The 13455-nt window shown below is 43.4% G+C and overlaps 6 non-coding genes across 6 annotated transcripts; 4 read left to right on the top strand and 2 right to left on the bottom strand.

The window, feature by feature from the left end:
- The first annotated feature begins 2128 nt into the window (after positions 1–2128).
- On the top strand, positions 2129–2201 carry trnav-aac (transfer RNA valine (anticodon AAC)). The gene has a single exon. It is a non-coding gene; the product is annotated as a tRNA-Val (tRNA).
- A 243-nt stretch (positions 2202–2444) lies between these two features.
- On the bottom strand, positions 2445–2517 carry trnak-cuu (transfer RNA lysine (anticodon CUU)). The gene has a single exon. It is a non-coding gene; the product is annotated as a tRNA-Lys (tRNA).
- A 481-nt stretch (positions 2518–2998) lies between these two features.
- trnay-gua (transfer RNA tyrosine (anticodon GUA)) lies at positions 2999–3085 on the top strand. Its single transcript is given in 2 exon segments — positions 2999–3035; positions 3050–3085. It is a non-coding gene; the product is annotated as a tRNA-Tyr (tRNA).
- An 8971-nt stretch (positions 3086–12056) lies between these two features.
- On the top strand, positions 12057–12129 carry trnav-aac (transfer RNA valine (anticodon AAC)). The gene has a single exon. It is a non-coding gene; the product is annotated as a tRNA-Val (tRNA).
- A 241-nt stretch (positions 12130–12370) lies between these two features.
- Positions 12371–12443, bottom strand: trnak-cuu (transfer RNA lysine (anticodon CUU)). The gene has a single exon. It is a non-coding gene; the product is annotated as a tRNA-Lys (tRNA).
- Positions 12444–12551: 108 nt separating this feature from the next.
- trnal-cag (transfer RNA leucine (anticodon CAG)) lies at positions 12552–12633 on the top strand. The gene has a single exon. It is a non-coding gene; the product is annotated as a tRNA-Leu (tRNA).
- The last annotated feature ends 822 nt before the right edge of the window (positions 12634–13455 follow it).

The raw sequence follows: 13455 nt of genomic DNA, 5'->3' as shown, positions 1-13455 counted from the left end.
TTGCCACAGAATGATGGCTAAAATCTTTTGATTGAGCCTGATTATTGATTTCACAGACTTTGGATTCAAGAAGAAAGAAGACAGAAGACAATATATGTATTATGGACTCTAAATATGAAGCTTTTAATTGTTACATGTCTCCTATTGATATGAATATGGGTAATTATTATGTGTGAACCTAATAATTAGGGGCTGGAATGTAGGAGCCATGAATGAATTTGGATTGATTCTTTGTAGGTGCATGATAGTTTAAACTTGAATAGTGGTGTTTGTTATTATTTATGATATTATTTAGATTCGTTGTGATCACGTGGACACGGGAAGTAGGTCAAATGGTTATGGGCGGTGACGTTTTGTTAATAAAAGGCACCTGTTCACCTGTGTGGCCATGGAAGAGAGAGGGTGAGCAGGGTTGCCGTATTTTTTGTTGACCGCTAATTCATTTAATCTCTGTGATTGCTTTGATTATGAGTTTGTGCACGGTATCATAAGTTGATCATTAATTTTCTTTAATAAAAGGTTGAACTCATTTTTTGTATCTCGGAGATTTTTTATGTGTGGCGCGTCAGACAAAGGAAAGGCCCGGCTTCAGCCTCTCAGCGACTCTTTTGGATGAAGTCGCTATAGTTGGGGTCACCTTGATGCGCTACTTGGGAACAATAAATCACGTACTGGGCTTCTTCACTATTCCATTATAAGAGACTAATCTAGACAACGCGGCCAGGATTAGGTTTGGGGTATTTGTCTGACGCTGAGGGATAGATCCTGGACTCATTTCCGATCCCACATCTCTTTTACAAAATACAAAGGATTTCTTGGAGAATGCGGGCATCGACTCTGCTACTTCTCGCATGCTAAGCAAGCACTTTACCATTTGAGGTAATTCCCCTGGTTTGGGGTATTTGTCTGATGCTAAGGGGTAGATCCAATCCCAACATCTCTTCTACAAAAGGCAAAGAACTCCTTGAAGATTGCGGGCATTGATCCCACAACAAGACAAGACAAGGTGCTAGAGGGGAGAATGCAGTTAGGACTGGGTTTAGGGTGATACCTATGGCTGTGTTTGGCCTAGATATCGGGATTGGGGCCCGGATTAGTATTCGCTACGTGGGAACATTTCATCAAAAAAAGAAAGGAGTTTATGGAGAATGCGGGCATTGATCCCGCTACCTCTCACATGCTAAGCGAGCGCTCTACCATTTGAGCTAATTCCCCTGCTGATGCAGCGTTGGCAGAAAAGGTCCAGTCTCATAACTATTTTGGTTCCTTTGCTGGAGTACGTCAAAGCGACAGTCTCTGCCTTTCGTAGTGCAGCCATGATGCAGTCCCTGGTTGTCTAGTGGCTGGGAATTGGTGCTCTCACCACCGCGGCCGTTGTTCGATTCCCGGTCAGGGAACTGACATTTGGTTAGGTTTTGAGTGGAGATAGGATTTGTCTTGGTCCTCGGTCGAACGGTTCGGGTCATCTTTCAGCGCTATCTGTGAACTGCTGTCACTGCACATAAAAACATGGGGACATGGGGACATTCCAACCCAAGATGAGAACACACTGGACCAGGTACACAGCAACATACGTGGCACAGACACAGCTTCACCCTGCCCCCACTTTTACCCACGACTGAAAAAGCAGAACACCACCTCAGAAGCTGAAATACTCACTTAGGAGAAAGTTAGACTGAAGTTCTAAAGGTCCCTGGTTCAAGCCCGGTTTTCAGAACAATCCCTGTTTATGTTGCGACTTGGCAAATAGTTTGAAAAGGCTTATTGGCTGGCTGAAAGGACCTTAACTTAATTCTTCAAAAGGCCAGACATCCAGCCATCCAGACAAGGTTAGAGGAGGTTACAAGCCTATTTACAAACCATTGACTCCAAGGGCACAAGTTGAGTCCACCGAGATATCAAAGTGACCCCGAGGGTGACTAAGGTGTTTCTTTCAAGCCGCGATTGTGATGTCTTGTTTTGTTGAAGAAAAGCCCATAATTTCTGGAACAATTTTCCCTACAAAGGAGACATCTTTGTCTATTTGGACAATTGTCAATCTACCCCCACTTTGGACACATCGTCGTGTTTCATTTTTTGGCAACTGCTTTGTGACTTCACCAGTCCCCTTAAAAGCCCCTTCCTACGGGTTTCCATAGTGTAGTGGTTATCACGTTTGCCTAACATGCAAAAGGTCCCCAGTTCGAAACTGGGTGGAAACATGGCCTTTGAAGTCCTTCTTTTACAAAAAAAGTCAAGGTGACAAATAGGAACAAGGACATGTGCTTGATCTCTGAAGGGACTTGAACACTCAAAGACTTAAAGTCTGATGCCCTACGAAGTGAGTCCCCAGGCCTTTGGTCAAAAGACTTGTTTTTATGTATTTGGAATGAAATGTTTTCTGCATGTTGAACACTTTTCAACAGGAAAGATATCTTTCAGATGTATCAATAAAACTTCTGAATCGCCCAACATGGGGCTCGAACCCACGACCATGAGATTAAGAGTCTCATGCTCTACCGACTGAGCTAATCGGGCGTTTTGTAGAAAAATGAGGCGTTTGCAAGTGGACCTCAGACCTTGTCACCAGAACAGGGACTTGAATCCCGGACAATCAGATCAAAAGTTTCATGTTCGGGACCAAATGGTCCTTTGAGCCGAATATCTTCCCAGTGACCTGCAAGATCCAGAAGGAGGCAGGGATGTTCTGTGCCTCCATTGTTGAGGCGGCTGTGGCCCTAAGGTGGATGCCATTGGTGAGGGATGCCGTCAAGCTGAAGGAGTTCTATTGGGCCTTTTTGGCTCATGGGACTTCAGCTGACAGGAACCGACAAGCCAAGCGGTCCGCGGCTTTGGCATTCGCTGAGGCAATAACTCTGACATGGGAGGAGTTTGGAGAAGCCATGGAGAAGGACTTCCGGACGGCTTCGAAGACATTCTGGACCACCATCCGGCATCTCAGGAAAGGAAAGCAGTACACAGTGAAGACGCTGTACTCATTTGCCCCAACACAACAAGACCTTCGATAGCTCAGTTGGAAGAGCGGAGGACTGTAGAGGTTCAAGTTGGCATCCTTAGGTAGCTGGTTCAAGTCCGGCTCGAAGGACAAGCTGTTTCTTATGTTATGTCTGCCAGGAAAGAATGGCAATACCGTCTTGTCTGAAGGACTTCCGCTTCCCTGTCAATGGAGTTGGACTTGAGTCTTTGTCACGCAGTCTTAAATTGGCAAACGGAGTCATTCTGGTTGAGTGATCATTTGAGTGTCTATTTGAATACGTTTCATCTCAACTCCTGTTGGAAAAGGACAGCCATTTCCGTGAGAGCACAAGACCCCTGGATTGTACCCGAAAATACTTAGCGCTCATCAAAGAGTAAAGTTGTTGTCCTGGTTTGCAAAGCCTCCATTGTTACGCCAGAAGGTGCCAGTCACATCCAAAACAAAGGGTTCCATGGTGTAATGGTTAGCACTCTGGACTCTGAATCCAGTGGTCCAAGTTCAAGTCTTGGTGGAACTTACTTGCCCTGTGTTGGAATAAATGTACATGCATATTTAGAAACGCTTGAGAATTGCTCATATTATCCATTTGCTTTGCTAGTCACACGCACCACTGTATTCATATCTTTCTTTCTCACAATAACAGAAAACACCTGCTGCTAACCAAGGTCACATAGTCACACACGCACCGCACACACATTTCACAGACCAGTCTCAACCGAATAGAATAGCTCCCCCACCCTTCAGGCGGTTGAGACATGTAGTGTAACCAGGGCCTTCCTTCAATAAAAAGGCAAGAGGGCAGGAGCTGCTTCAGAGTGAGGTGGCGAATTGTTACTGAACGGTTCCTGATCACTCTCCTTGCAAGTCTATATCTCACGTCTTTGTGTCTTCTTTCACAGTTGGTGATAATGTTTTTGGGCTTAACCCTAACATTAAATTGGTTCTTCGAGCCGGATTCCAACAGACCTGACGATTCCAGCGTGGGAGAGAGATCCAGGCAAGTCTGTGGCCACAGCAACCAATACCCTTTCCGGGACTGGTTCCTCCCTCTCAGGCTGGGATCCGACGGTTGACGGAGATCCAGGAACACGGAGACGTGAGTAGAATATTTCACTTAAAAAAGGAATGTGTGACGAGTGAAATAAAATACCGGTATTCAAGGGGAGACGAGCTAGGCGACAAAGTGTAAAACCCTGCAGGTCAGACAGTTAAATTCCGTAGGTGGGTAGACGCCCCTAGTTGAAACAGACTAGTTAAATTCTACACAGGACGGCGGAGTCCTCTGTGCTGAAAAAGAGAAGTGTACCAAACCCTGACAATTCTAGACTCTATCAGGTAAAAGTAAAGACCAGTTAAAGTCCGTGCGAGGGCAGACTCGCCTGTTGAAAAGGATACAGTTAAATTCTGCAAGGGCGGCGGCGTCCTCTGGCAAAAAGGAAAACGCGTTAAAAGGTGTATGAATAAGTATATGTGTGTGTGAATGGGAGTAAGATTACCACTAGGTTTCGAACTCCATACCAAACAGTGAGATTGTAAGTGGTGACTTGTTGTGGATGCAAAGGCAAGAATTGTCCGCCCTCACCGGGGTAGAAGCTTGACAATTACCACAATAAGGCATTGATCACCACCTCACTAAGAACATCCCCAACTATTAGGACTCCCTAGGAGCACTCATCTTAGTTGGGACCAAATTGTCAAAATGGGAAAAGGGCAAAGTAAATAACGTAAAAAAGAAATAGACAAACTAGAATGTAAAGATTGGACAGTGGTAGAAAAACAAGATCCAGAAGCACTAAAACCGTTACCATATTGGATAAAGCAATATGATTTTAACGGCAAACTTTCTACGGCGGGAATAAAAGACTTACAGCAAAAAATCAGAAACAAAACAAACTGTAAGGAAAAACAAATGAACAAAGAAGGTATTCAGCATACTTACGTATGGATGAAAATAGCAGGACAGAGAGAGGCAGGTGAAAAAAAAAGAGCAAAGACTGGAAGGTAGTTGAAAAAGAGGATAGTCTAGCAGTAGACCCCCTATATTATTGGATAAAATAGCACAAATTCACGGAAAATTATCTACGGCATGTATTAGGGAGTTACAACAAAACATAAAAAAGAAATGTAAACAAAACGAGAAGAGAATGAAAAAGAAAGTGAGTTGTTTGGTCTTGTGGAAGGTCAGGTTATGAGTGGCTTGGTAAGTCAGGATAAGAAGATAGACAGATGGTACGTGGGAAGTGTGTGAAGGGCAGAGTTGGGATAATATTGTGAAGGTTCAGAGTAAGTTTAGACGGGAGGAGGAAAAGATTATGAGCAGACATAAGTCTGGATAAAAAAATAAATAAATAAAAAATAAACAGGAGAAAGAAAGTGAACAGAAAAAAAAGAAAGTGAAGAGAAAGAAAACCCCGTAATGTTTCATAGGAGGGAAGATAATGAATATTCAGGTCCTAACAATGTGTTGAGGCAACAATTGGAACAGCCAGTGGGAGCATCAGCACCAAATGAAGAATTAGGAGAGCAACCCCTGCAGTGTACACCTCAAATGACAGACGTAGGATTAGCGAAAGGAGCAGCACCTGTCATAATTAGACCCAAAACAGAGCATCGTTCCAGGATAAAACAATACCCTCTAAAACCAGATGTAATGGCAGGAATAGAGCCAGTGATTGAAGATCTAAAGAAGGCAGGTGTACTAATAGAATGTGCTGACTCCCCAGTAAACACACCAATATTTCCTGTGAAAAAGGCACCTCCATCAACAGGGTGGAGGATGGTTCAGGACTTAATAGCAGTAAACAACGCAGTAATCCAAAGATCGCTGTGTGTTGCAGATCCACACACGTTGCTGAATTCGCTAAATCCAAAAGCTATATTCAGCATGACTCGGCTTGTCTTAACAAATACAACCAGAACCAAATGATGAACCAGTAGTATAATTACAAGTACACCAAATAATACTAAATTCATATGAAGGAATAAAACCAGCAATAGAAGATTTGTTAAAAGCTTAAGTCTTAGTAGAATGCGATAACCCACCATATAAAATCCCTATTTTCCCAGTAAAAAATAAAAAATAAAGAAAATAAAAAAAAGTGCCACTCTCTGTGGGATGGAGAATGACACAGGACAAACTGTAAATCAAGCTGTGGTGGCGAGAGCACCTTGTGTGCCTGACCCACACACATTGTTAAATTCTTTACCAACAGATGTCACATGGTTCACCATAGTAGACATCAGGCATTCTTCTCCATTCAAATAGAGAAAGAAAGTTCAGGTTCGCATTTACGGTTGCAGAAAAGGAAAATTCTTTTTATAATAATAAATAAATAAAATATATATACATATATATACGTACACACGCTTACCACAAGAATATTGTGAAAAGCCCGACAATTTATTCACAAGCAATGATGGCCAGTATGTCCACGTTTGAACCCCCAAATGGAAGCCAGAAATTATTATATGTAGATGACATCCTACTAGCGTCACAAGATAGGAAGTCATGTGAGGAAGAGACAATAGCCTTATTGCACCATTTAGCGAAAGAAGGCCATAAAGTGAGTAAAGATAAACTACAATTTTGTAAGCAATCAGTGAAGTATTTAGGCCATCAGTTGACAGGACAAGGGCGAACCATTCTAACAGACAGAAAACAAGCAATCTTAATCTCCCTGAGGAAGGCCAACCACATGATTGTTATGAGCTAACAACACAAACTGCAAAGTGTAGACCAGACTTATTAGATCAGACACTAACAAAAAGGGGTGATTTTGTAGATGGTTCCTCAAAGAAAAACAATAACAGGCTATGCAGTCATAGCGCTTACAGAAGCATGCAAATTAATGAAAGGTCAAAAGGTGACAATTTATACTGATAGCCAATATGATTATTGAACAGTACATATCTTTGCACAATAGTGGCAAAACAGAGGTATGATAACATTAACGGGAAAACCAGTAACTCATGCAGGACTATTAACAACTTTACTAGAAGCAGTGCAAATTGCCAAAACAAATTGCTGTATGTAAATGCACGACACATACAAATAATTCGGATCCAATATCTTTAGGAAATATGTTCGCTGATAAAATGGTTAAACAAGCGGCACTAAAGGAACTGAACCATCTTAACACAGAAAAAATTACAAGTACACTTTGAGATCCTGGCAGACATGTAACAACAGAATCCAAAGCAAGAAATTGACCACTGGCTAAGGAATAAAGCAACCCTGGACAAAAATGTTAATATGTCGACAGATAATAAAACAATCTTGGAAACATTTTTGCATAAGCGGGACGCTATTTTGAGCCATAATTTTACACATATCTCACACCCATTTTACTATGGATTTTTGTATTTTTGTAGGATTTAATTCTTATTCAAAAAAATTTTTTTTAGAGCGTGTTTAGCGTGTACAAAAAACAATGCCCAGGGCAGCTTGCGACCTCGGCGTGGCATATTTCAAAGAACCACAATACTTATTTCAAAAAATGCACATGGACTTCATTGAACTCAACAACAGTGAAGGGGAAAAATTCTGTTTAGTGATAATAGACTCATTTTCAAAATGGATAGAACTGTTTCCTACAAAACATCCAGATGCACTAACAGTAGCTAAAGCTCTATGCAAAGACATAATTCCACGCTATGGTATTCCAGAGAAAAAAATGTACAGTGATAACGGCACACATTTCGTGAATCAGATCGTAACAAGAATAGGTCAAGCATTCCATATAGACCTAAAAAAATCATTGTGCCTACCACCCACAGAGTGCAGGGTTGGTGGAAAGGATGGATGGGACAATAAGATAAGAAAAGAAGAAAAAAAAAACAGATTGAGAAAATGCATGGAAGAAACTATGACTAAATTATGCATCTCCATCTTAGTATTTACCCTAACTGTACCTATTTGCGTCATGATAATAGCATTGTGGTATCTGCTGTAGATTGTAGCTCCTCAACAACCTTCAGAGGAAGTCCGGCTACAAAGGGGGCTGTAATTCTAGTTTGCAGTCATCTCAAACCGGTGAAGATTGTCCACAACTCTGTTGCGTTATTAGGAGGGGTTGCAGGCCTGCAGGTAAGATGATCACTCAGACGCATAAAAATAAAATAATAATAATAATAATTAATTAGCAGCAGTAGGAGGACTGATCGGAATAATAATAGTAATGTCACTGCTACTATGGGAAAAGAATCTTAACATGCAGAAAAGAAGGGTGGGAGACCCTAACCAATCACAAACACGGGTCGACATGACACCTTGGATAGTTAACTGGGCATATAATAATTCTATACGAATGACCGTAGCCCCAAACACCACAACCGAACTACAAATACCCATATCGGCACTGAAGGGGTTCTCAAATAGACAACAAGTAACGGGAAAAATATACAGTGGTTATGGGTGGTATGTTACTGGACACGTGTTAGACCTAAGTTGGGACCCATTGATTACCACCCAGGAAGGCGACTATTGGGCACCAGGCACCACGGTGGAGGCTAGACATTTTCATAACAAAATACTGTTGAAGAAGCGAGGCGCTACATTAAGTATGACATTTGTTTTCAGTTCAACCAACCTCAACCCACATTATCAACCGTTAGGCAACATCTTTAATACTTCATGTTGGGGCTTCCTACTGTGGGCTTACGCTTCTGGCCCCGACCCTTACTTCCCTATAATCATCTGTGAAAATCAAACTACGTATGTCTTCTGTTGACCGACCAATAATGAGCACCTATACACGACAAGCAGGAGTTAGGGTAGCCGTGCTTCAAACTACTGATGATTGGGTTTCAATATTCACAGGTATTTCGGCACAAGCAAATAATTAGCTCATGATGGCCGAACAAGCAGCTAATTTTACAAAGCAAGATTGTGTGGTATGTCTAGGACCAAGACCTATACTTAAAATAGTGCCATCCGTATTAACCGGCGCATGTTTGATTGATGTAATGAACACATCTACACCAACCGGAAACTGTAGCCTGTACGATCATGTGTTTCCCATCACTAGACCTGAAAGGAGAAAACCATTATTTTCAAGCAAGGTAGCTCCAGGCAATTTCACATGTATCCACTTAGTAGGACAAGGCGAAAAACTAGGAGAGCTGAACAAAACCCAATGTATTGATGTTATTGATGTGGAGGTATCTTTTAAACCTTTCTCTCGCAGTGACATCTGGTGGTGGTGTGGCCAGAATGCCATCTATGACAAGTTGCCGTACAATAAAACAGGCTATTGTGCTTCAGTATCATTACTGTTGCCTATAACGATCCTTAAAATAAATGCCTCTGAATTATACACCACATCCAAGACACTTCTTCTGCATGCGTGGTCGCGAAGAAAGAGAACCATGGGATGGAGTGCAAATGAGCCTACCTACATCGATGCCATTGGAGTCCCAAGAGGAGTTCTGGACGAATACAAGATTGTCGACCAAATCGCAGCTGGATGGGAGTCATCTATTTGCTGGTGGTGCACAATTAACAAGAATGTTGACCGAATCAATTACATCCACTACAACGTACAGAAGCTAGCAAATTATACTGAAGGCGGATTTCGCACTATTCATGAGCAACTGTCAGCTACTTCTCTGATGGCTTACCAAACACGCCTTGCCGTGGACATGATTGGATAAACAGGAGGGAAATGTTGGAATAAATGTACATACATATTTAGAAACGCTTGAGAATTGCTCATATTATCCATTTGCTTTGCTAGTCACACGCACCACTGTATTCATATCTTTCTTTCTCACAATAACAGAAAACACCTGCTGCTAACCAAGGTCACATGGTCACACACGCACCGCACACACATTTCACAGACCAGTCTCAACCGAATAGAATAGCTCCCCCACCCTTCAGGCGGTTGAGACATGTAGTGTAACCAGGGCCTTCCTTCAATAAAAAGGCAAGAGGGCAGGAGCTGCTTCAGAGTGAGGTGGCGAATTGTTACTGAACGGTTCCTGATCACTCTCCTTGCAAGTCTATATCTCACGTCTTTGTGTCTTCTTTCACAGTTGGTGATAATGTTTTTGGGCTTAACCCTAACACCCTGCAGCAATTGAGTGTTTGGACTGAGTCTTCCTGTAAGAGTATGATGACTTATTGACTTACTCTACAAATCAGTGGTAACCGTGGATCAGGATGAGGTCCCCAAACGACGCCAATGTCTGTGACAGCTGATGTTAAGGATCAGCTGATCAGAAGATACTTGGTTTGTGTGCGGGGCCACAAGCCTTTCCAGTTCCAGTTAAAAGCCAGGCTCCTCGTGTAGTTTCCATAGAGTACCAAGGGATTGTCCTGTTGCTCTCGTATTTTGAGGGCAAAAAGGAGGCGTTTGCAAGTGGACCTCAGACCTGGTCACCTGAACAGGGACTTGAATCCCGGACACTCAGATCAAACGTTTCATGTTCAGGTGACCGGCTCAACCTTTGTCTTGTCTGACCACGAACTCTTTTTGTCCAGAAGATATTTGGATTGTCCGTGTGGGTAGTTTAAGACCTCAGTCCATCTTGGAGGTGGACATTTCGGGGCCTCTTCATCTCTGCAAGGCCTCGGTGGAATGGTTGGGGTCACCTTGATGCGCTACTTGGGAACAATAAATCACGTACTGGGCTTCTTCACTATTCCATTATAAGAGACTAGTCTAGAGAACGCGGCCAGGATTAGGTTTGGGGTATTTGTCTGACGCTGAGGGATAGATCCTGGACTCATTTCCGATCCCACATCTCTTTTACAAAATACAAAGGATTCCTTGGAGAATGCGGGTATCGACTCTGCTACTTCTCGCATGCTAAGCAAGCACTTTACCATTTGAGGTAATTCCCCTGGTTTGGGGTATTTGTCGGATGCTAAGGGGTAGATCCAATCCCAACATCTCTTCCACAAAAGGCAAAGAACTCTTTGAAGATTGCGGGCATTGATCCCACAACAAGACAAGACAAGGTGCTAGAGGGGAGAATGCAGTTAGGACTGGGTTTAGGGTGATACCTATGGCTGTGTTTGGCCTAGATATCGGGATTGGGGCCCGGATTAGTATTCGCTACGTGGGAACATTTCATCAAAAAAACAAAGGAGTTTATGGAGAATGCGGGCATTGATCCCGCTACCTCTCACATGCTAAGCGAGCGCTCTACCATTTGAGCTAATTCCCCTGCTGATGCAGCGTTGGCAGAAAAGGTCCAGTCTCAGAACTATTTTGGTTCCTTTGCTGGAGTACGTCAAAGCGACACAGTCTCTGCCTTTCGTAGTGCAGCCATGATGCAGTCCCTGGTTGTCTAGTGGCTGGGAATTGGTGCTCTCACCACCGCGGCCGTTGTTCGATTCCCGGTCAGGGAACTGACATTTGGTTAGGTTTTGAGTGGAGATAGGATTTGTCTTGGTCCTCGGTCGAACGGTTCGGGTCATCTTTCAGCGCTATCTGTGAACTGCTGTCACTGCACATAAAAACATGGGGACATGGGGACATTCCAACCCAAGATGAGAACACACTGGACCAGGTACACAGCAACATACGTGGCACAGACACAGCTTCACCCTGCCCCCACTTTTACCCACGACTGAAAAAGCAGAACACCACCTCAGAAGCTGAAATACTCACTTAGGAGAAAGTTAGACTGAAGTTCTAAAGGTCCCTGGTTCAAGCCCGGTTTTCAGAACAATCCATGTTTATGTTGCGACTTGGCAAATAGTTTGAAAAGGCTTATTGGCTGGCTGAAAGGACCTTAACTTAATTCTTCAAAAGGCCAGCCATCCAGACAAGGTTAGAGGAGGTTACAAGCCTATTTACAAACCATTGACTCCAAGGGCACAAGTTGAGTCCACCGAGATATCAAAGTGACCCCGAGGGTGACTAAGGTGTTTCTTTCAAGCCGTGATTGTGATGTCTTGTTATGTTGAAGAAAAGCCCATAATTTCTGGAACAATTTTCCCGACAAAGGAGACATCTTTGTCTATTTGGACAATTGTCAATCTGCCCCCACTTTGGACACATCGTCGTGTTTCATTTTTTGGCAACTGCTTTGTGACTTCACCAGTCCCCTTAAAAGCCCCTTCCTACAGGTTTCCATAGTGTAGTGGTTATCACGTTTGCCTAACACGCAAAAGGTCCCCAGTTCGAAACTGGGTGGAAACATGGCCTTTGAAGTCCTTCTTTTACAAAAAAAGTCAAGGTGACAAATAGGAACAAGGACATGTGCTTGATCTCTGAAGGGACTTGAACACTCAGATTTAAAGTCTGATGCCCTACGAAGTGAGTCCCCAGGCCTTTGGTCAAAAGACTTGTTTTTATGTATTTGGAATGAAATGTTTTCTGCATGTTGAACACTTTTCAACAGGAAAGATATCTTTCAGATGTATCAATAAAACTGCTAAATCGCCCAACATGGGGCTCGAACCCACGACCATGAGATTAAGAGTCTCATGCTCTACCGACTGAGCTAATCGGGCCTTTTGCTGCTTTGGATATCAGTTTTTATTGATGTGGCCATCCTGATGTTTGATCAATTCCACAGCTGACCTTGTTTCTCATGGAACAGAAGGAGTGAGACCTGGCGGGTCAGGATGGCCGAGCGGTCGAAGGCGCTGCATTCAGGTTGCAGTCTCTAATGAGGCGTGGGATCAAATCCCACTTCTGACAAAGCGGGGCCACAAGTCTTTCTAGTTCCAGTTAAAAGCCCGGCTCCTCATGTAATTTCCATAAAGTACCAAGGTGTTGTCCTTGTATTTTGAGGGCAAAATGAGGCGTTTGCAAGTGGACTTCAGACCTTGTCACCTGAACAGGGACTTGAATCCCGGACAATCAGATCAAAAGTTTCATGTTCGGGACCAAATGGTCCTTTGAGCCGAATATCTTCCCAGTGACCTGCAAGATCCAGAAGGAGGCAGGGATGTTCTGTGCCTCCATTGTCGAGGCGGCTGTGGCCCTAAGGTGGATGCCGTCAAGCTATTGGGCCTTTTTGGCTCATGGGACTTCAGCTGACAGGAACCGACAAGCCAAGCGGTCCGCGGCTTTGGCATTCGCTGAGGCAATAACTCTGACATGGGAGGAGTTTGGAGAAGCCATGGAGAAGGACTTCCAGACGGCTTCGAAGAGATTCTGGACCACCATCCGGCATCTCAGGAAAGGAAAGCAGTACACAGTGAAGACGCCGTCAAACGCTTGGCTGTACTCATTTGCCCCAACACAACAAGACCTTCGATAGCTCAGTTGCAAGCGCGGAGGACTGCAGAGGTTCAAGTTGGCATCCTTATGTAGCTGGTTCAAATCCGGCTCGAAGGACAAGCTGTTTCTTATGTTATGTCTGCCAGGAAAGAATGGCAATACCGTCTTGTCTGAAGGACTTCCGCTTCACTGTCAATGGAGTTGGACTTGAGTCTTTGTCACGCAGTCTGAAATTGGCAAACGGAGTCATTCTGATTGAGTGATCATTTGGGTGTCTATTTGAATACGTTTCATCTC

This window comes from Doryrhamphus excisus, linkage group LG6 (genome assembly GCF_037039965.1).
Source record: "Doryrhamphus excisus strain RoL-2023G ecotype Guam linkage group LG6, RoL_Dexc_Guam_v1.1, whole genome shotgun sequence".
In the NCBI taxonomy this organism is placed as follows: Eukaryota; Metazoa; Chordata; class Actinopteri; order Syngnathiformes; family Syngnathidae; genus Doryrhamphus; species Doryrhamphus excisus.
This window is presented reverse-complemented; position numbering and strand designations above follow the sequence as displayed.